General features: G+C 39.3%; 1 long non-coding RNA gene across 1 annotated transcript; it reads right to left on the reverse strand.

Moving 5' to 3' along the window:
- Positions 1 to 4,703: 4,703 nt before the first annotated feature.
- On the reverse strand, positions 4,704 to 21,638 carry LOC311437452. The gene is made up of 4 exons (XR_014693479.1): positions 21,522 to 21,638; positions 19,708 to 19,892; positions 14,280 to 14,403; positions 4,704 to 4,765 (listed from the first exon to the last, which is right to left on the reverse strand). It is a non-coding gene; the product is annotated as an uncharacterized lncRNA (long non-coding RNA).
- Positions 21,639 to 24,879: the final 3,241 nt, after the last annotated feature.

The following is a 24,879-nucleotide window of genomic DNA, read 5'->3' on the forward strand; positions in this document are numbered from 1 at the left end:
TTAAGAGTTTGGGTTTTTTTGTTTTTTTTTTTTTGTTTTTTTTTTTTGTTTGTTTTTTGTTTTTTTTTTGTTTTTTTTCTGTTTAACATAGATTTTATGTCACTTTCAACAGCATTTTAAATGTCCTCTTTGTTCTGGTGCAACATCAAACTGCCTGAGACATTAACTTTGTTTAGGTTCACAAAACTTGATCTTTAAGAGATATACACACCATCAGTCAAAATGAAGTGTTATCACCAAAGCCACAGTGTACATGTGGTTGTAGAGAAAAAAAAAATATATCACATTTTAAAGAAAGTTACAGTTCTTGTAGACTCTGTAAGCACTGAGTAAAATAAGAAATTATCTCATATGTATGCCCAGGCTGTTCAGAAACTGACTCAAACACTTCTTTGAGTTTTGAAAAATTGGTTAATATCTATCTGCAAATTATTTTAATTGGTCATTTGTTTACTTATCTATAAAGAAAGAAATTCTTAGGATAATTTCGTTCTGCTTGGAGACAGCAGGTATGAGAAGTCTTATAAAAATAAATCACAGGATTGAGAGGGGAGTAGAGGGGAGGACTTGTAAAACATCCTATGAATGCACCTAAATGTCTAAACTTCTTGACAAGCATGTGAGTTTTTTAGTGTTTATCTACTTATTTGCATTTGTTATAGTAACTCGTTATTTTGAATAGATTTCATTGATCTTTGAATAAAGATAAATGGTGGAGTTGGAAACCTCCTTTTCCATTCTTACACTAAGGTAATAATACTAATTGAGGAACATGATCATTTTCCAAAAGTGTGCTATTTCTTTTTTATTCAAAAGAATGAAATATAGTATAATATTAGTATAATAGTAACTAAGCTGACAAAGAAAAACATTGCAAAGCAATAAAGTTAAATTGCCAATGGAATCACTTTCTGAAAGAAGCATAAACAGTCAGGTGTTTCTAATTGCTTTTTTCAAAGTCAGGTAACAGAATAAAAAATTTCTTTCATTAACCTAGCCAGTCCTACACTGCAGATTACACCTAAACAGAGGCTACTGTAAGTATATGTGTATGTTGATTTTATAGCTTACAAATGGCTGCACAGAAAGACAAGAAATAGTCTCCTCTACCCAAAGTTTTCTCATTTGCTTATCAAAACAATATGTGAAAAGTCAAACAATTGTCTTTAATGAGTTACTGGTTTAAAATTATTTCTAATGCTCCTGGTATAGCAGCAAGTTAAACATGCATGCATATAAAACAAAATGAAGTTTACTATAGATCTTGCTGAGATCACATTTCCATTCACCTATAATCCACTCCTTTGACCCAAATGGCCTCTTTCTAAACTGATTTTCTACAAACTATCTAAATACTTCTTTTTGAAGGAACTGTACCTGTAAGGAAATGAAGTTTCAGAGGCAAAGATTACACAGCACAGTAATATAAATTCTACACACACACACACACACACACACACACACACACACATATATATATATACACAAAACCACATATATATACAGTCCTTCTGTGGACAACCCCAATGGCTGTGAAAATGGAAACCCCACTGTCATCACACCACTGGTAAATGTGCCACAGAGTAACCACAAGTCTCACCCCCTGATAATTTTTGGTGGAATGTCTGAAATGTGTACATAGTACTATTATAGTACTATCATGGTAATATTCCCACTATACGGGTATATATCATAGTAAAGCATGACCATTTGTCAGCACCCTGGTGACAAGCCATTCTACACTATTAAATGGCCGTCACAACTGGACTATCTTTCTAATTCTTCCTTTTACCTTGCCACAAAATTCTCATCAAAGCATTTAGTAGAAAATGCTGTTCTGTGATTCTTTTTTTCTTGGTAAAAAATGTTGATTTAAACAGGATTCCATTTTGAAAGGAAAAGAACCAACACAGTTTGATATGAGAATACCCCATTTCTTTCAGCATCTCCAGAGGGAAAAAGTTCATAATTAATATATTTTTGTGTACATTTAAAAATTAAAAACAAAACAAAACAAAAGCTACTAAAATTAACCTGAGAAAGTCAGCTTCTCTCTCATGGAACAAATAAAAACAATATAAATTTTATTCCCTTTGGGAATGAGAGAAAATTATGAAATACAATCAATGCATAGCTAGCCATGATAATGTAGGAATGAGATAACTCCTACAAAGCAATAATTCACATAGATCCAAACATGGTAATGCCAAATATGTGAAATAGGTGGTAAGAATTCACCACAAGAGCCAATGGAGAAGATAGATCTAGAGATCCCATGCAGTGCAGTCTGTGGAGCACAAAGGTACAGCTCTGACAGGACTGGCAATCCTCCCCATAGCAGCACTGTTTAAAGGCAGCTTTAGAGATTCCTGACCTCAGCTGGCTCCTGTGGAGGTGACACAGAGTCATCAGCATCCACCATATCATTCACACCCAGGCTAGATTATGAGCCCACCTGTAGAGAAGAGAGGATGAAGTACAGCAGAATCTCTGACAACATGGAAATCCTTCTTTGCTTTTCACTTGTCTGCTGCAAGCGATTAGTTTCTACATTAGGTCTGAGAAAAGTTGTAGGTAGAGGTAGATTAAATTCTGTATGTTATCAAGCCATGCTATACCAAGATCTATATGTAACAAATACTGTTCTTCAATGCATTTCAATTGGATTTAAAATATAAATTCAGTTCCAGCTATTTCAAGGCCTGAGGCAAAAGACATTTGGCCTTTCCTCTGTTCCACTACAATGCACTCATGCTGACCATTCAGCCACTGGCTTGTATAAACTGTCAGAAAGATATCCAGCAAATTACTGAAATACCATCACAATCAACATTGCATTAACAGTGATGTGCCTACAATTGCTAATTAAAGCTAGGAATTGTGCTCTGCCCAGCTTGCCCTCAGCACTGTCCAGCCTTGTCAAAGTATTTGCTCTTTTCAGGGGAACATGACACGGCATGGTAGGGTAAAAATGGCCTGCCACATGGTGCTCTGTGCACAAGGACAGACTTTCTCCTTCCTTTGACTTTTATAAGAAGGAGTTATCTCCCTTTCCACAGGAAGCAGAAGGTCAGGGAACATCTGCATCTAAATGGAAAAGAGTGCTAACACCAGGAGCAGCTCATAATTAGGGATTATTAGCCCAGCAATATGGAATGATTGATACAGAGTTAAAACTAATGACTTTAAAATGATTAGACCATTTTGTCATTTGTTGTTTACTCTGTCTATAGACACAAAAATCTGTTTACTTTAACCACTGAAGAGCTCTATATGATGCCATATGGGGTAGGAAGAGAGTACAAGCTGTGAATCTGTAATACAGTCTATGATATATGGTAAGCATGTAGGATATGTATGTTGAAACTGAAGAGAAAGCCTAACATTTATTTAGGCAAGCAAGCTGCAGCAAAACTGAGGATTGTTTTGACTGTTTATTTTAGAAATTCCTAAAACAGGAATTTCTACAGCAGACTTGAGTGCCACATCTGAAACCTGTAAGAGGTTTGAGATGAATTTACAATTTTCAATGGTTGGAAGAACTTTTTTTTATTCCATATTTGTTTTTGAAACAAAGTTCAGAAAATACTTAGAGACAAAGATATGAAATTAAAAAGATAAAAATCTTTTCTGGGTAAAACTATCTGAATGTGCATAAATGAGGTGATGCAAGGCTATCACCTCTGTTGGGAATCAAGAACCTAATTCATTACAGAACCTGATTCACTACAGAACAAGAGCACCCACTTGTAGCTTCACAGGCAGCAGGCCTTAATCACTTGCTTGAGATAAGTATGCTCTTAATATGCTTCACTGAATAGAGAGGGAAAAAAATTTACTTCTTCAAGTGCCATTCTAAATTAAATTTTCAGTAGAGACCTTTCGGCAATTGCAAGCAGCTCCTGAGTGAATGCAGAGTCAGAAGAACTGCTGGGAATCCCGGGCCTGATGGCAGCATCCCACAGGAAGGGGTCTCCAGCCCAGCAGCGGGAGAACAGTCAGAGGGAGATGGTCCACCCAGGGCAGCCCCAGGGGAAGAAGGGAAGAGGCAGGGAGGGAACACAGAGCCATGCCATAAGCCATTCGTCATTGCTGCAGCCGCCTTGCAGGAGACAACCCTGTAATAGTAGCTGGCTAATTTCTTTAGAAATATCTCATTAGTCCCTCCCTTCCTGAGCTGCCTCTCTATTAAAATGTGATAAATGAATTCTGCCATTCCCAATTCCAGCCTGTCCCCTTAGTGAAATGAAGATGTGTCACACTGGCCAGGGCTCAAGACAGAGATAATTATACAGGGACCCAAGCAAGTATCTCAGTTGCAGACTGCAGCGCTGCTGTATCAGCTGTAGAGATGGACTCCTCCATCCTTCCGAATGCTTGAGGAGAGACTGGGAAAGAGTAAGGGGGTGGAAAATACATGTTGCCTAGAGAAAACATCCTATATACATTCCCCGTGCAACACTTCATTGTAACCTACATGTGACTGATTGGGAGAAATGGGTTCTGATTTTAGTGCTGAATAGACCTTCCCATTTCAATTCCATGCTGTGTGCAGGGCTATGCCTACTAAAGCTATCCAAAGGTGTATGCACTGGCATGGATTCATGAGGGTTCCTGGCCACTCCAGCTGTGCAGAAGAGACGTGCTGAAGGTTTGCCGCCAAGGCTTGGATCACCCAAGCAACTTCTGAGAGGACAACTTACCTGTGCACTGTGCAGGAGGCTTGATGAGGCAGTTTGAACAAAAGGAGATGGCTTCTGCATTTCTGAAGAAATAAAAGAGGATAGGTATTAAAACCTTCAGGCTAAGTTGCCTAAAACACTGAGATACAATAAGAAAAACACCATTCAAGATTAAAGATACCAGATTCTACCCTGCATATAGGATTGTCCTTTCTACCTCTCACCTGGCAACATGTAATCTCTCTTTCTGGTAATAGAGGGGAAGTCATGACTGAAATTTCATCTTCTACTTTCCTTCCCCCACTTGTATACACAGAAATGCACTTCTGACTCCCATCACACACACACACACACACACACACACACACACACACACACTGCTGACTTCTACCGGGTGTTTCATTTCTGGCAGGCAGCTTATGGGTCATAATGAATCTGAAAATTTGACTGATTTTTCTTTTAGCACTTTGCCCTCTTAAACACAGAGAGCATTTCAGAGCCTCTGCTACTTTTCACAGACAGATAAGTAATGCACTGATATCTCACCAGCTGCATTTGAATTCCGTTTTGTGCAAGACAAAAGCATTTTCTACATGTGCTGGATTTTAATTTGGTAAAGAAAGAAAAACAGAAAGTTATGAAATGAGTGATTTGGGAAACAAATTGCCATATTTCATCCACCTTAACCTAAGTCAGTGACAGCATAAGTAAATCAACCATGCTCTTTCCCCTAATCTTTATACTCACTTCTTTTCTCAGAACAAGTACTACCTGAGATTAAAATTAAAAGATACATACTTTTATTTTTATTGCTTAAATGTATATGCTATGTTTCATCTCTATCAGAAAGGCAGGCACCTCAGGGAAGGTTTTGATATTTTCCACTGTTCCGCAATGTAATAGGTGAGAAAAAAATTAAAATAACACCAAATAAAATGCAAAATGCCATATGCGCTTGAATAATTCCAATTCCCCACACTTCCCACTCCCCAAACTTTGCCCTTAAGCAGAAGCAGAGTGTCATTCTGTGCATGTACAGCATGACTAGTAGGCAGAGACATACCGTGTGTGTCAAACAGCATACACTGGCAGAATATCCCAAAGCAGAGTCTGCCCAGGAAACCTGGGCTTGTTGCAAAACTCTGGTAGAATTAACAAGCAGCTTTCAAGCATCTGCTTAGAGAAACCAAACCAAACCAAACCAAACCAAAACAACAGGGAAAAAAAAAAAAAAAAAAAAAAAAAAAGGAAAAAAAAAGCACAAGCAAACAAAACAAACAAACAAAAAACAATAGCACTGGTATCCCTCCTCCTTTCTGACCTCCTCTGTTGTTATTATTATTTTGTTATACTGCATATATTCTTCCATAGAGAAAGAGTATTTTCACACTAACAAAGTCGCTGCAATAGAAAAAAAGATCAGCACGTGAAAAGCAGAAGTGAGGTCTCTGTGAGGGAGCTCAGGTGGGTGATTCATAGAAAGAAAGAAGAAAAACTTGTAAAGGTAAATGTCTCTCATCATCTCTCTGATACTCTCAAAGACATCTCTCCACCTGTCTTTTAGTCCTACTCATTGCATTTACCATCCAGACAGCTGCTTCAGAGAGCAAAGAGTAATTGTGCAGCTTGCAAAGAGTAACTGTACAGCTTGTCCAAGAATATACAAAGGTCAAACTCTCCCAAATATCCCCAAACTGGCTGGGTACTGCCTGGCTGACATGGGGTGACAGCAGACAGATCTCATTGCTGCAATCTGTAGAAGAGAAGACCTGGCCCGCAAGTCCCAGGGAAGGGAGGCACAGGAAACAATGATATCATTTGTGAGCAAATATAAAATGTAAAACTGCATAAATGATATCCAACACTGAGAACAGGAAGGACACAACACAGTTAGAGGAAGAGTAGAAAAGAAGTATCAGACGAAAAGAAGTCAGTACCATGATGATGACTCATCTTGCTTAGATCTTGCTCTCAAGATAACCCTTGAAATATGCACAGCCCAAACAAATAGTTCCAGTGGCTGAGAAATTATTGACCTATGGTACTCAGATGCAAAGTTGAAGCAATGCTCTGCTGGTTTCAATTAAAGACTTGAAGATAGCTTCCATGCCCTTCAAATTTAATAAAACCCTGGATTCTAGAAGAGCTCAACCTCATCTCTGAATCTGTTCTAGACTGGATGAAATAGCCACTGTGTCCTGGAAATGAAATCTCCTTGTTTCAGTTTGCTAATTCCCAAGCTGCAGAGCTATTCACACTCCTTTCTGGCTTTTCTTTGATATTCTCTTTACAAAGTGCTACACAATATGGCTTCTCTATGGATATTTGAAGGACTTGTTATCTTTTTGAACATGCTCCAAACTGAGGCCCATGTATTCACATTTACAAGAGAATGAAGGAAGTGTAAAGTGATGCATTACTGCAAAGCGTTCTCTAACTTGCATGTACATTCAGCTTCGAAGGGGCTGTGTTCAGAGGTGTTCAAATGTTGCTGGCTTCTGAGTGCAGTTGGGAAGTTTGCAACAGAGAGTTACTGTTTGATCTCTCCTTAACATGTCTTTTCTGTACTTAATAAAAGCAAAGCTATGTTAAGAATCTAGGTAGGTGATTTTTCAGTATACTGCTGCCTCTGTCAAAACTCTACAAGATCTGTACTTCTAGGTTCTCTTCTCGTATTAACATTCCTGGGTATACAGCATGACCCACAACTCAGTTTTAATTTAATGGTTTCACTCAATCACAGAATCAGAGAATCACAGAATAGCTTGGGTTGGAAGGGACCTTAAAAATCATCTAGTTCCATTTAGTTCATCTATATCCCTGTTTAAAAGGTTTTACCTAAAAGACATGCATACACAGAAAACTGCACAGAGATTCATTTATCTGTCTCAGGAGGATGAAAAGCCAAGAAAATGATGACAGAATATGAATCAGTACTTCTGGAGTGGCTGAATATTTCAAATCTGATTGCTGAAATGGCTGCAGGTGCCAATACCTTTATTCAAAAGAGAATCTGCACATTGCATTTGGGTTGTACATTTTGCTTTTATCCTCAGCTGCACAGAAAATATAATTGGAGAGGTGTGGAATTGAACACTTTTGATTCAAGCTTTTATAAGAATTCTCTATAAGAATTTGAGAGTTGTTTTTCCCATGTAGTGCAGTGGTCAAGAACATCCAAGTCCTGCAACCCTCTTATCCTCCATTCCTGTGCAAAAGACCTGTGACACTGAGGAAGCATAAAGGAAAATGCTTATGACCAGAAAGCTCTCCCAGTGTTACGAACCCCCATTTAAGTCACTATCATCACAAGCTGACTCTTGCCCTGGGCCTCAGGAAGTGATATTTCAGGGCTAGAGGTCATGACATAGAGGAGTTATGATGCACATTTTTCATTGTCACAGAGTCTATTAAGGTTTTTCAGCTAAGTAGTGGAATTAGCACAGCCCAGGTAACTGACACCTGAATTTAGGCTGGTACTCTTTATGAAGTAAATGCAAGGTGGTTTACCAACATTGCAGTAAGATTACAGAGGGTGCGTGACATGAGCATACCTTGATATGTCGAAGGAAATCCCTTGATTTCCATTTTTTTGCCCAGAAATTGCATCAATATTTATAAGCAGTTCCATTTTTTATTATCCTAAAATATTGTGACTAATATGGTCATGTTGATTTTGTTCTACCTCCATGCCTCCCTATGCTCTCATTGAATAAAATTTAATCCTCAAGTGGGCATGAGAACAGAGAACAGGCAGTGAATTAGAGGAGAGTTTCAAAACAAACAAACAAACAAGCTGATGTTCTGCTACATTTGTCATTCTTACTCTTCAAATATATGCATATGCAAGTACTAGAAATGATACGTAGATCCTGAATAGAAAGAAACCTTACATGTGTATATGTAGGTGTGTTTATATGTATGTATGTGTACATTTATATTATAAGCAAAGCTGCCATCATTTGTACTAAACACAGCCGTCCTGGGTGGAGGTCTAAATTGTGGCCAATCCCACTCCAGGACAGGCTGCAGCTATTACCACCTTGAGAAATTACCATTGCCACAACCACTAACACATTTTTCCAATTAGTTTGAGGGAGGAAATGAGACATTTTTCTTCTTTAATGCCTCTCTCTTTTCCTCTCCTTGCCCATCCATTTTATGCTTCCTGATGGTGCTCAGGAGGCCGTCCGGTTCCCTCCAGCACACTTCCTGCTTCCACCCAGCAGGAATAAACTGTTACTGCTTTGTTTGAAATGATTCCTGAGAAGTCTGATTCCTCTCACCAAAATGTGAATAATTGTAGCATTTGACTCTTGGCTTCCTCCTCAGGGATCCTTCTGAGTTAAACAGTTATTGAATTTATCCTGACAAGGATTGCCAAAGAAAACTTTATTTGAAGGACAGAGGGGGGAAAAACTGTTTGCTGTACCGAAAAAAAAAAAAAAAAAAAAAAAAAAAAAAAAAAAAAAAGTCTGAAATACTATAAAGGGAGAGAAAAAGTCCTGTAATGGAAGGTGGAAATCTGGGACAGACAAATCAGGCCATAAAGTGTAAGATAAACACAGCAGTGGGAAGCAGGAAAGCATACCCTGGGCCAAACATACCAAGGGAGACTGTTACACACACTGACCTCAGATGTCATATACAACATGTATCTGCAAACCACCTCATACTTCAAAGTCCCACATTACCCTAAGCTCAACAAGTCCATGCTGGAAGGGAAGAGGGCCTGAGAAACCCTGTTAAATGTTCAGTGTATGAATCTAAGACACAGGTATCTTCAAGCCTATGTCTTTCAATTCTGAACTAAGGCCACTGCCTTTTCCATTTTAAACACAAAGAACATGGTTCTAAATCATAAAAATGGGGGTCATTTTGTTCAGCACATCTGTTCAAGTGCATGCCTTTTAACCACACCATGCCTTTTTACCTCCAGACTGATGAAGATGGCAAAAAAAAAAAAAAAAAAAAAACCATCAAAGAAGCAACAAAACTCTGAGAAAGGGAGCTTGACTCTCTTTTGGCCCATGCACCATGAAGTAACTAACAAGACTCCTTGAATAACAGCTAAAGTGCTAGTGAGTTCCATCAAGACACATGACTTTAAATTTCACCTTCACTTACAAGTACAGAGCTCAGATGTGATTTTCATCCCTTCTTGCTTCCAGTTGAACAAGACAAGCAAAAGTACATGAGAGAAAGTTGCTCTCCAGGTGTTCCAGCAACACCTGTCTGTACAAGGTGTCAGAGATTTTACTACAAAGCCTGCTTTCCATTAGATTTTTGGCTTGGTTGTGAAATTGGTAGGTGGTCCCCTACACTGAGTAACGTCACACTTTGGCTTGCACATAAGCTGAGTGACACCTGCCAACAGTAATGACGCAGTAGCACAAGCCTGCTAGAGGATCCCTTTTTTCAGGTGAGATGGTCAAACAATAGCAGGTAACATACAGTCTTCTTGTTACAAGTGACTGGGAAGTGCAAGGCTTTCACCTTTATCTCAGTAGCCCATCTTTCTGGGTGTTTGCTATTAAATCAGTTACAAAATGTGCATATATACAACACAGAATCACAGTATCACACAGAATCACAGAATTTCTAGGTTGGAAGAGATCATTGAGTCCAACCTCTGACCTAACACTAACAAGTCCTCCACTAAACCATATCACTAAGCTCTACATCTAAAAGTCTTTTAAAGACCTCCAGGGATGGTGACTCCACCACTTCCCTGGGCAGCCTGTTCCAATGTCTAACAACCCTTTCGGTAAAGAAGTTTTTCCTAACATCTAACCTAAAATTCCCCTGGTGCAACTTTAGCCCATTCCCCCTCGTCCTGTCACCAGGCAAATGGGAGAACAGACCAACCCCTACCTCACCTCGCTACAGCCTCCTTTAAGGTACCTGTAGAGAGCAATAAGGTCATCCCTGAGCCTCCTTTTCTCCAGGCTGAACAAGCCCAGCTCCCTCAGCCACTCCTCATAAGACTTGTTCTCCAGACCCCTCACCAGCTTTGGCAACACCTCTCAGCTTTTGCAGGAATACTATGATTCTTATATACATTCATACAGTAGCCATGAATGGGAGGTACCCTACTGAGATATTTCAGACCCAAATCAGCACAAGATGTGAATGGCTCACAAACTGATTGCAGTATGTATCTTCACAATTCTCTAGTAACAGAAAGAAATGCCACTGCCACCCTGGAACTTAGTCTAATGAGAGAGCAACAAATCAAGTATGGGCACAATCATCTGCCCCTTTCTACGTACTAGAATATCAAATCTCTCCCCATACCCTGTTTGCAAGCATGCACAAGAACCCTGACCAATAACACCTGGGTCTCTGCTGGCAGTCAGATATATTGTGTGATAAGAACCAAACCAACCTGGTGCACTCATTACCAGGAGAGCTGCCAAGTTCACCATTGCCCTGGTCTGTTCTCATGGCTTTCCAGAGACCTGACCTGGGCCACTATCTTCAAGCCAATGTCCTTCCTCCTGAACTCACAAGTGAGCCACTATGAAGAGTTATATTTGTGCATCAGGAACACTGGTGATGGTGGTCAGAAAATGGAGGCCTTTGGGCTACTAAGAGAAAGAAGGGAGGTAGGAAGATGGTGAACCAGATTTTGGCAGTCTGGTGGTAGGAGTCATATGAAATCAGGATCAAACCTTTTCAAAAGAATCATTTCATTATGTACAAGGGCTATACTCTGCTGATAATCAGGTGATTTCCACAGAATAATCTTCCAGAACATCCCTTATAATTTGGAGTTTTGTTTCCATGTTCACCTGTGAGAATGAGTTAGAGTGCCAAAGTGGGCAAAGGCAAGGGATTAGGTCTCATCTATGTCCCTAGTGAGTTTAGAGAATTCATGTTAGGGACACCCTTTTACCTCCCAGATATCCATGAATGAGAAGCACCTCTTTTACCAAATATGTGTGTTAAATGTTACTGTAAACTCTACTAACCAGGGTTGGCAGATGTCACCCTGGCAGCTGCAGGTGCATATTCTGTCTTTTTCCATGCTAGAGGTTGCCTTTGGAAGTGTCGTCCCTTCCTACTGCATCAGAAGAGAACAACTGATCATTGTCTGCAGATTAATCCAATGTATGTAATTATGCACAGCATCAGTTGATATATGCAGTATCTCATGAAACCTCCCAGCTGCCCACTTCTGTTAGGTTTGGCAGACTGTGCACAAACACTGATTTGATAAAATACAGAACTGCCGTAATACGTGGATCCTGGCATTTGTGGGCCACCTCAGCTGTAACCTACTCCCTATGTAGCCTTCTTCCTGTATGGCTCAGCTCTGTGTTCCAAGGATTCAAGGCCCAACTCTGATCCAACATGTCTGTGTCACCTTGGCTTGGACTTCTCAGCAACTTCTGGAAACAGCCATGAGAATGGCTGTAAAACAGAGCCCTGCAGAATAAGAAAGCTAAAATTACAGACAGAAGTGGGATTGTTGAGACATGGACTGCAGGTAGTTCAGAAATTTAAGAAGAAAAACACCAACATGAAAAGTTATAAAATCCTTAGAGAAAAAAAGAGGGAAATGGCATCTCATCAACACATAGGACTGGCTTCAGGGAGCCACAGGAGCTGACCCTTCTCCTGCAGACTGATGTCTGCTTAGACAGGAAAAATGTTTTTCGTCCTTTCTCAAGGTGGAGAGCATGCTGACATTTAGCCTAGTACCTCTGTAAACCCTATCTATCTCTTATGTGGGTTATCCATAAATATTTCTGTATATCTTGCTTGTAGAGTATTTTTGATCTCAAGTAAGGTGCCAAAAAAAAGTGTCTCAAAGAGGGAAGGTTGCATTGTTTGGGGTATCAGTAAAGCACTCAGAGATACATGCCACACATTGGCAGATATACATGGAAGTAAACCAAGCATTAGCACTTGGAACTTTTTAAGTGGATGGTAAAATCTTCCTAACCCAGGATTTTTACCCAGTATCTCTGTTATTTTTATGTACAGCCACAGTGCACAAATCGCATATTTACTCTTGGGCCACTATCAAGACTGAGAACAGAGATGCACAATACATTCAGAATTTAAGGTCAAAATCTGTTTGCAGTGAACCAATACTGTTATGTAAACAAATACAGTATTTTTGAGAATGAACACTACTTTCTTAAGGAAGAAAAAAAGAGGTAAGACACAGGGCAACTGTCACTCTAATGTACCCGCATTCATCAGATGGAATTATCTCAGTCATTTGGGATAACATCATAATACAGCACTGTCAGAGGATCAGTGTCTGCTGTTCTGACAATAAATGCTTTGGCTGTTATGTAGCAGCAGGAGATGATCATCTGCCTCAGATACGTTAATGCCTTAGTCCATTCTCATTATCCCTCAACTCATAAAAACATTAGAGCTCTCCTCACGGCAACACTCATGGTGAAGTATCTGTGGGAGACAGAGGTGCACATGGGGCATGGTGGCAGAGAGAGGCAGGCACTGTTTCGTATGTCAGTAGGGAAACTACTTAGTCACATATGCCTAATGCATGTGGTAAATGTTGCTATAAATGTCTTTCAGTAAGTAATTTTCCAAATATCTGCATGTTTTCTTTTTGTAAGATAAATGACAGTGTGCTCCCTGGAAAGCTCAAGCCTACTCAAAGCTTCCCCTTTATCATTCTTGTACATCTTCTCCATTGGAAATTTCTTGTAGCAGCAGCCTTCAAGCAAATATCCCTGTGCTGCAGTTGTCTGTATGTACACGGAGGATCACAACCAGCTGTTAGCTGTGGAGGGCACATGTGATGTAGGGTAGGCATATAAACACTTGCCAATTCATTATGGTACCTGCCAGCTTGCTTTCATGTAATTCTCCAAAAACAATACTTCAAGATGTCCCTGGATAATCACTGTAGATATTCAACAGAAACCCACAGAAACATTAAATGTTAGCCTCTGTACAGGCTTGGAAATGTTGTTACTGTCAGTACATACTATTGGTAATTCCAGCAATAAAAGAAATAAAATCAACATGGTATTTAATGAGCTTTTGCCTTGTACAAACATATTGGAATGCAGATAGTGGACATGGGGAAGTATGTGAGACAAGCCACAAGCCTGCAAGCCCGTGGCAACCCACTTGGGGTTTCTGACTTTGATGGAATGTAATGAGAGCTTGGCAGCTTTGGCCAAGCATCCAAGTGCTCTTGTAATTGCTTCACAACCCCCCAGTCAATCTGCCTCAAATGTGTGTCTGGAACAGCAGAGTCCCAAAGCTAAAGCAACAGGGTTGATGTTAAGTCAAAATTGATTTTCACAGCTTCTGGCTATGCTGACCCTCTTTCTTGCAGCCAAGACTCAATGCCCTACCAATAAAAAGTACTAAAATTCATCTTCAAAGTGATAATACAAACTGAAGGAAAAATGCCAGCACAGTAGACCCTCAGCATCTTTAAAGAACACAACTTGCTTGACAGACTCCATGTTATTCAGCCAATGGTCTCTTAATAGTCATTCTCCTGTATTTACGTTATGGAAAACAGAGTCCAATTATAAGTTGTCAAACATCATGACAGTCATCTTGAGTTCAACAGTTTCATTTACAGATTTGATTCACCTTATGTGAAGCATCTGGGTATCCTCTGGATCATGTAGTCTGAAGCAATGTTGAATCAAGGCTTCTTATTAGTGGTCCATCCCTCCTCCCAGAATGATAAAATGGAGATCGTCCAGGCCTCTTCCTTTAAAAGACAGACAGAGATTATGCAATATGAGAAGAGATGAGGGAGAACTGGTATAGGATGGGGGGGGCTAGGAGAGCAAGGCTTGCTGGTCCCCCAAGAGCATGGTGGTTGTCGCTGTGAAAAGTCACCAGCCTACCAGGGGCCATTTAGTCTCTCTCAGCGGGGACATTTTCAGGCATCAAGCACAGGCAACACAAGAAGCTGGATTATGCTGTTGTCAACAAGTGTTGCATTAGCAATTGCCAGTTTTTTATATTCCTTCTTTTGATCCCGAATGGATGTGTTTCTAACTCATCTGGAAGCACTGTTGAGAAGTAGCTGAGTATTATTTCAAGTCCATGTAATATCATTGACCAATGAATTTTTGTTGCCATATGAGGATGCTTAAGTTAGTGACAGAAACACAGGCTGACTAAGGTGCAGATATAAGCAGAAGACCTGGCAGACAACTAAGCTTGCTTATTTGGGTCCATAGAGTTCACAATTCACAAGTCATCCTCATTTGAAAATTAATTTTATTTTCTACTGTTAATTTTCAGTCAGAACACTTCTGGTTTCCTGCTGTGGCCACAGTAAAACTATATGCCAGCAGAGGGGAAAAGGCAGGAACACATGTCATAAGTGTACTAGGAACTGCAGCAGCACTGACTTGTTTCTGCTTAAGCTGCCATAGACATACATATGGTTACATACACAGCTTCACCTAATCGCTGTACTACAGTCTTAGATAAAATTTAAAAACATTCCCCACTGAAGTGGAAATCCCCCTTCTGCTCACCAGCACCAACAGGCCTCAGACTGCCTGACAGAGAAAACATACTTTAGAGAAATGAAAATGTTTGTACACTCGAATATTTGATGAAACTATGCAAATATAGACCTTTAACTCTCGCAATCATTTCCATTTCAGAGCTTTATTAAGGGACAAATTTATTCTTAAAAATGAATACAGAATGCAATGTAGCATATTGGGTTGATAGATGAAGGTATCTGAGCCTGTCATAGGTGTTCAGTCTGTGCTCTGCTCCTGGTGAATTTTGTACCTAAATAATTGGGGGGGGGGGGGGAATCACAGATTATTCATGGTAGGAGAATGTGAGACAGCTTAACTCTTCTTTTCTCAGAGGAAGAATACTGAGAGAAAGAAGTAAGACTGAACTGCAGAAATAAGATTGAAAAGCAGAAGAAGCTGCTTTTTATCAATAGAAAACCAGTATATACGGTTTGTAAAGCCTCTGTGTACTTAATAATTAAAGACACCATTCTCTGTACAAATCACTATGCTATCTTTCTTTCTGCTAATATGACCTCTTTCCACATACAATATGTTTATTAAAGTAACATAATTGACCTGAATACATTAACTGGCCAAGGTAGGAACTTCTTTCTTTTTAAACTGATCTCAATTTCCACAGATAAATCTGCACCTGAGTTGTACATAAGTTTTCCTTGATGCTTGTCATTCACAAGATGTGGTGGGTTACTTGAATCTCATGGCATTCTTTCTGATCCCTGACTGAGTGAAATTGTTTAAATACATGACAAAGGAATATAGAAAAATTTATATGCACACACATGCTCTTACACACAACCCCATCAATGACACTACCAATGATCACTGTAAGAGCAGGCTTTCTTCAGACATCCAGCTGCCTGAAAATTCATGAAAAGCGAGAAGTGATGTGAGTGAGCTAACCTGCCGTCGTGAGTTTGAACACTTGTGACCCAGCTGCCTTGACTGGCATTGCATTTAACAGTCTCTCAATCTCATCATTTTCTAACATGCTTATCACTGTGTTATGCAAACCATTTTGGTATACTGCATTGCTGTGGAGTGAGTACATTCCTTGTTATGAAAGCCTTGCTGACATTTACATTTTTGCATTGAGTGGAATAAGCAGGAACATTAATAGCCAGACCCTAGTCAGGACATAACAGGAGAGGAAATCTCTCTTCTTTTAAGGTTCAGCTCTCTGGGAATTCATTAATTTCTTCCAAACCTAACCTGAAGCACAAGCAGCTACTTGAGGCTTGTAACAAAAATGGTTTGCAAATAATGACCCAGTTCTCCCTTTTCAACTTTTGGACCAAGTATAAGTGTGAGTGAATGTTGTTTCCTACCTCTTTTGGCATAGCATGGCACTACAGATCATAACTTTCCTGCTCCCTGTCTAAGCCCTCTTGTAGGCTGCTGGCAACAGGAATAAGAATCCTAGGACTCTTTACATAATTTCTCACAATGTCAAAGGAGCATTAACAGAGACAGAAATTGTAATGGACTATTCTTTTCCAGCTGTGACGGAAGCCTATATATCCTCTTGATGCATTAACTGTGGAGCAAGAGGATACTAAAGAAATCCATGGATTACAACTGTCAGAATGAAGCTGCTTTTTGGAAACGAAATGGCAGATCACTAAAAGTGGCCAGACTAGTTAGGCCAGAAAAATAAATTACTCAAACCTTCTTCACAAACCAACTGGGCTACGTACAGGGCTTTAGCAGGTTGGGAGACACTAAAAATAGGGAATGTGCATTAGGGCTGCTGGTGCATCACAGCTTCTATGCTCCAGGATTGGTCCCTGCACAAGACTCCCTACTGTATTGGGAAGTCCAGTTTTAAATAGGCCAAGTGATGGGGCTGCTGGTGAATCATTTGGGGAAATGATTTTACAGTCCTAGTAAATCTTACCATTAAGAGTTATTTCTAAACTTCATACTGAATTTTCACAGGCCTTCACCTTCATACACGAAAGTAAGTGAACTTGCTTTTTTTCTTTTCTTTCTTCTGCAAATAGCAGTCAAAACAAGAAGTAGAGATTGTAAAATCTTTATATGAAGGCTTTGGGGATTCTTTTTTTTTTTTTTTTTTAAATCTCTAAACCAACAGAAATGGAGGAATTGTGTCTGACCATCTCCACTCTGTCATCTCTGCCTTCAAAGTTTAGCAAAGCTATTGCACATTTTATCCCCATTTTCTAAATGATGCTGCTGTCAGCAGCCCCTTACTTCTTTAACCCACTGTTATCAACACAGCTTGGCTTTAATATCCAAATAATTATTTATTCCCAAAGCTCTGGGCCTTCATCAAATACCATTCAAATCCTTCTTAAAGATTTATTTTCTTGTAAGACCGTAAACCATTATCTTCATCATCATATGGCATGTACGTAATTGGATATGACACACAGATCTATAGCATCCCAAGTAAACACCTCCCCAGGGACCTTCCCATGCGGTTTTCCTGTTTGTATGCACTGATTTTAAATTCTCCTGTGTGCAGCTTCTCATTATTTGCTACTTGCAGGGGCCCAATAGGAACAGACTTTTACTACAAATGGATGCATCCAACTTGTTGTGTAAGCAACCAGTATTTGTCATGGGTGTCATGTTTGTCTCATTTCTTCTGTCTTCTAGAAGGATAAAAGTCACAAGCGACAATAAAACCAGATATTTCAGTTGTAACTGGCAGAAGAGTCTTTGCATTTCATGATCAGAATCTCTCTTCCCTTCCTGTTATTAAGAATACAAAAGATAATGATCTGCCTGTTGGGGAATATTAAACTGTTGTCACCCAAAAGTATCTGGTCTTACATGCGTGCTATACTCTCCATCTTTCTGTGTCTTCTCTCTCTGCGCCCAAGGAATGTGTTTTGTGACTCCAGTGAAGTGAAACCCAAAGTGTCAGATGGAGGGGGACGGGGGGGGGAAGCAACACTGCCACCTACTCAGAAAGGCATATCTGATCCTTCATTTAAAATTTGTCAGCAAACATAAAAGCTTCTCCATCATTTTGCAACTTTTCCTCCTGTACCTTTCTCAGTTGTTCTGTTCTGCTCATTTTCATGCACTTCTTTCAGTGAAATTGGCAATGACTTTAAAATAATATATCTATTTGATGTTCTGTGCTGTTGTAACACAAGAACAGATGGTAGCAGAGACTAACACAAGACCTTTGAAGTCAGTTCTGTAAAAGAAAAAAAAAAGGGGGGGGGGGGGGCAAAAATCCTGTTAAAATCACCAGGGAGAGGAGAGGAGGGGAGGGGAGCGGAGGGGATCCTATAATCTGCCTCTAAAATAGATTGTTCACTGTAGTAGCACGTTTCCATTGTATTACCAATAGTTTCATGGTGGGCAAAGCTAAATGATCTCTGATTTGACACAGACCAAAAGCAAGAGTTACCATGGCTCAGATAATTTGTAGGAGCTAGTTCAGCTGCACTAAATCATGAGTTTAAATTCCAACACAGATTAGCTAATTCAATTCAACATTTTAATGCACACAATTGTGTTGGATTAGAACAGAACAGAGGGAAAAGAGTTCTGTTGACCTCTATGACTTATCATAGATTGTTGATCTATGATAAATACCTTTAAAATTGTCTGCTTAATTTCTTATACTGTGCACTACAGCTCAGAAACTGTTGATCCTAAGACAGATTCCCATTTTATTATCTGAATCTAGCAAGAACATTATCACTACAGAAAAGAAAAAAAAAAAAAAAAAAGAAAAAAAAAAAAACACTATCTAACAAAAAAAAATTACATTTGCACTACATATAGTCTGATTATTCTTCTTGTATACCCATGCTCATTTCTGCCATATTATTCTGAAGTGACTTCTTCTCAACCTTATTTCTAGTTATAAGTATCATTTTAGACCTGGGAAGCTTCCCATTCCAAATTTCAATGAATCAAATAACTTTCTATGAGAACTTATATCTAAAAGAACAAGCATTTTCTGATCATTGGAAGATTTGTATTGGATCAGCTGTGTATCGGTGTCATAATTTCTCAGCCCTAAACTGTGATGAGGTGACATATCAGACCTTACTCTGTGGATAACCATAAGGCTGCTAGGCATAACAGGTACACTAAAAAAGAAACCTCAGAAACTGACAGCCTGGGAGTAGCTCTCTGAGAGAGAGACCAAAAAGTGTATAAAGTATCATGCCATAAAGACCTTTTCTTTCCATCTTTGGAATGATCTAAAAGAACATAACCTTCATAGATAATTTGATTGTATTATTATTGTTTTGATTTCCCCAAAATAAATTATTTTGCAGAAGATATTTAATCACACACAGTGACCCAAGATGCTCCACTTTTACTCCCTGTCAACTTCCAATCTGCACTCATATTACCAGCAAATACAACTATTTGCACCTGGCCAGAAGAGAAAAATGATGCTTGAGATCCTCAGAGGTCACTTTCTTTGAACTTTACTAACAGAGATCTAGGGAAACAAATGTAAAGCAACAAATAACGTCCAAATTCCACAGAAAAACTCATGAATAGGTAACCTCCAGGTAACTAATGACTTCCAGGTGCACATCTCCAACTAGCTCATCCTTAATTAGCCAGCTGGCCTGGTTTGTCAGCAGCAGTAGAACGTTACAAGCACAACTTCAAGTCGGGTTGTTTGGTTGATCTTTCAGCTCTCAGATCAGAGAAAGCAGGCAAACTCTGGCTATGGAAGGTGCATGTCCTGCAAATACAGTCATGTTAAAATCCAGTTACATAATAAATTGAGCATTATACTTTAAAAGTACAGCAATATTTTTGGTCAAAGACAAATGCATTACTTTCATCTTTTTGTCTCAGTAATCAGAACAAGAAATACAGAAATTACAATAAAAGTAGTGGAATATCTTTCAATAAAAATAAAATCTCCCTGCAGACAACTCAATTTTGTTTAGAATGTGATTAATGAGAACATTTGTTGAGTATCTTCCTTGCATAGTTTTTTTTTCTTTCGTTTTAAATGTTCACATTGTGATACAAGCTGAAACTAGAATGAAGTGATTACCACATTCACTAACATTAGCAATGATCCACTAAGAACAGAAAAATATTACAGATCTTGCAAGTAAATGTTTTCTAGGATCCACTGCAACACAACCATCTGAAATCAGAACAGAGAAGAAGCAGAAGTGCAATCAAAGTTTTCGGAGCATCCATGCTCATTACTGAAAAGGGAGCATGTTGTTTAGAATTATCAGTCACTGGACATCAGTGATTTACCTCCAGCCACGAATCAGAAACAAAGCAGGACCAGTCAGTTAGTAAAATGAGTTTGCTTAAGTATGAAGGATGCAGCTGGGTAGCATTAGAAACAAGAGAATGCAAAAATGTTTCAGCTTTTTTGAGACAACTAGAGCACTTTAAATATGGGAGGTGGAAACGTCTTTAGATTATTTAACCCTTTAGGGTTTCATTCCTTTCAGTAAATAGCTAAGAGGAAAGAAAAAGCGGACTTTGAGCTAAACAGTATATATGACAATTGTTTTGTGTTTTTAGCAAAACAGCTCCCATCAAAACAGAGACCTGGTTGTTCTATTTCTCCCAAGGTTTCTGGTAAAGCAAATACCCTTTACTACTTATGGTTTTATTTTGGTCTGGAATAAATTCCAACAGCTTCTCTTAACTAAAGCATATTTTTGTTAAAGATTCATTCCAGAAAGGAATATAGTCTTGCTTTTCAGAAATAAAATTAAAAAAATAATAATAAAATCCACCACTGTCCTTAGTTATTTTTTACAGGAGTTATTTTTTCCTATTGCTCAATTTTTTTTTTTTTCCCTTTTTCTTTTTCTGGCTTCACTTAATGCTTTCTGACTCTCATTATGTTTTTTTTTCCACTAGATTAAAGAACCCTTTACCAACAGGCATTTTCTTCTCATGAAGGTACTTGCAAGCTGCAATCAAGTCAGTCGTTTAGGAAAAACTAAAGAGAATGAGCTCTTAAGTCTCTTGATATAAGGTTTTTCTCCAGCACTTCAGTTATTTTTCAATGTTCTCTTTAAAACATAGACACTCCGGCTAGACTCAATACTCAGGTGTTGGCTCTTACTATACTGTGTACAGAGTAAATCCTTCCCTAATCCTACTTGCTACACCTTCTCACATTTCCAGGGTCTGAGCTTCCACCCCCAGAGTGTTTTGGGAGTCTCATGTCACATTGCTTTTCAACTCTTAAGCCATGTGTCTTTGCCTGTGTCACTACTTTCCTGGGAACAGGTCCTGATTCTGTAACCTTCGCGTGTATTCAGTTTCCTAGAGATAGAGCACTGACTTAGCTTATTTGAACTTTTTCTCTCTTGGGAATGATACTGACCAGATAATCCAGACCACTTCTCATGACTGTCCTCTTCTTTCTGGTGTTTACCATCAATCAGTCAGCATTTGTGTCATCTTTAAATTTGAAATCATCAAGGATTTAATATTTACTGCTGGAAGATTGAAAAAAATGCAATTGGCTTATATCTAGTGCTGATCATCACACAAGTCTAACAGATATCATCTAAATACACATATAGGCTATAGGTGGGATAGTGACAAGATAAAGTGTCCTACTATCCCCTTAAGAATGGAGTGGAGGCAAGGGAGAAGGAGTTTATTTTAATCCATAGGAATCATGTCTTAAATGTGTTTTGATTTCAAAGCCTAAGTAAGCCAAAAGGAAAAAAAAAATAAAAAAGGAAAAAATGTAACTAATTTTTTTCTTGTGCATCTCATTACCTCATGAAGTTTCTCATGAAGTTTCCTCTCTATCAATGATTCTGAGTTCCTGGAGGGTTTGAAAAATTCTTTCAGTCAATATTTTACCTCTTGCATGTTTTCCACAAACATCTGAATCAGAATCCCAATTGTTCTCTCTCTCTCCTCTTCAGGTATCAGAAATCCGAATCCATGTTCTGTACCCTGTTGCACAGGGATTCTTTGTATAACAGAGCAATGTGTCATATGAATTAGAGACAGTAATTGGAGGATGTACCAGCTCATTAGAATGAGAAACTGTGTATCTTTCGTCAATCTTGAGAGTCTACAGCTCAGTGGTTATTCTTATTGAAGGTAGCTTGAAAGCAAAGGTAATTATGTATGGAAATTGTCATGTTTTTGGAATAAAATGTCTCAATTCATAGTGAAGATTTTGTAACTCCTTCTCATAATTTGGGGGGGGGGGGGGGGGCGGGGAGGGAGAAGGAAAAAAGGATTTAATATAGAAGCAACCAAAACAGAATCTTGTGGCCTGCCTGCTGCTTATCTAGGAGGAATTTCCAATATGATTATGCTTCCAAAAGAGAGAAAATAAAACTGGCTCTTGCCTTTTAGCTCTGCTGCTGGAAATGTGGGGTCCTTCATTCTTCTTCTTCAAAGATGCAGATTCATGTCAGCTCCACTTGATCTGACCATGGGCTTTCTGTCTCATCAGCAGGTGCTTTGTGCAGTACTTTGACTATAAAGAAAACCAAGACTCCCATTTTAAGCATCCAGGTTACACATACAAGTAAATTGAGTATATCTCAGCCTCTCCCCCTCTCCCTCATCATCCAGCAGAACTTCTTCAAGAGTTATCAAATCCTGCAGTAGAATTTTTAGCTCTTTCATCAGGTTTGGGACTCAGCCTGCAGTGAATCAGAAAGCATTTTTCATATCTTTTTGCAATATGCCTTTTTGTCATCACAGCCTAGCAAGTCCCTAGCTTAGCCGGTAGAAGATATCTCCCTCGTGGTATCTTCATGGTGTAATACTAAAACCCTTTCTGAAGCTTGAGATTTGGATGAAGCTACATTCAACTGGCAGCAAGGGACCCTGCAAAAGTTTTAAAAGAATTGCCCCCAAAACACTTCTGGGGGCTATGTGTCCGAGCACCTGTTTGTGAAGCTCTCTCAGCCCTAGGGAACAGAGGGAATTATACACTGATATTAAACAGGGTAAAAATACATGTCAGATTTCAGGCAGACTGTGCTTTCCTGTCTTGTTTAATCTCTGTTGGGGGAGAGAATGGAGATTTGTGCCTGAATTATTTGCTTTTCTCCTTGTCATTATCCATATAACATCTTAAACTCTCCCCTTCCTAATCTGAGGTGACTCACAGAGGTTCCCTATCAAACACAGACACGATACCACACTGTATTAGATTACACACTTTGTCAGAAAATTGGCACTTTAGATACTAAACGATAGCCTGTGCTCTGCAACCATGCTATCATTCTTGTTCAAAGATCTTGTCAGAGCCTATAAATTAAGCAGGATTTGGGCCTAGAGTTACATGAAAGAGATGGCTGTAGGAAACAGGGATGCTGTCTCAACTCTCTGCACTTAAATTTAAGGGAAAGTTCTCTTCCATTTGACCCAGGATGTGACTTTTATCCCAGCATAGGCTGTCTATTTTAACCCATGTATTACTGACTGAGCAGCATATGCTCAGGCATTGGGGTGTCAAGGTGTCACATAAATGACCACTTCTACCTTCTACAACCTGAAAGACACTCCATAATGCCTGTTTCCATCCATATGAGCTGAATCCCCTACTGCGGTATTACTGTACCCAAGCTATTAGAGATGCTGCCTGAATGTGTACTGACTCTAAAACAATAGCTCTGACAACAGCTCATCTCCACAGGGCAGAAGGTCACTGCTTTGAGAAGCTGAGCCAGCATTGCTCAGACACAGCACTTGAGTTACTGCAGAAAAAGGAGGATATAATGAGCCAGCTCACCCCTCTGCCTTATTTCCATGTACACTTTAAACCCAGGGATGAGAACCAAGGAATCCTTTTACTCCAATCCCTTGCTACCCTGCCACTGAGGAGATGGAAGAAGCCCTCTGACACTGCCTGTAACAGTAAGAAATAGTCAAAAACTTACAGAGAGAACAACAACATTCTGGTGCAGTGTTTCTTGGATCTCCTTTCATGTCGTGATGAATAGCCCACAACTATTATGCATAAAGCCAAGCATTAATTTCTGTTGGTGTTGTAGCCTTTCAAGAAGGAAATACCTCAAGGCTGTCTCCACATCTGCAGATACGTCATTTCTTGGCCAGGTACATGTACCATCTACAAAGGTCTCTGCCATCCCTAAAAAGGGAGATGTCCAATCTCAAAGTAATTATTAAGCCTGTATAGTGCAATGGTTTCAGTCAGGCAAAATGTGTACAAACCACATGAATGATCACAGAAGGCCAGCAGTGCTGTGCTCCTTATATATGCCAGGACTCAAAGCATTGGAAGCTTTGCTGCAGCCATGCTGCTTGAAGGATGTAAGTGAAGCTATATTTGTGTTGGAATAAAAGTAGAAGAAACACTCAAATCCTTCAGGTCTGAAACAGAAGTAGTAAGATTTCAAGTTAATGACAAATAGAGACCATTTGTTTTAAGTTTAAACAAGGTTGTTTTGAATAAAAAACAGACAAACCTTTTGTAGAAGAGGAGAGGGAGCAAAGTAAACTCCTGGCTTTAGGGTAGCTGGTACATTGCCCTTTCTTCTTGTGTTTGAGCAACAGCAAGGGATAGCAAGGGATAGGAAGGGATAGCAAGGGATAGCGGGACAGCATACAATAGAATAACAGCAGTGTCTTTTTTTTTTTTTCCAGCCTGCAGACAGATGCATTCAGGCTGTACACCCAGCTTAATACAAGGGGCTGTGCAAGTGGTCAACTACCCTTTGACAAGGTGGAGTCCTTTCTTG

The sequence above is a fragment of the Aythya ferina genome (assembly GCF_964211825.1).
Source record: "Aythya ferina genome assembly, chromosome: 5".
NCBI lineage: Eukaryota > Metazoa > Chordata > Aves > Anseriformes > Anatidae > Aythya > Aythya ferina.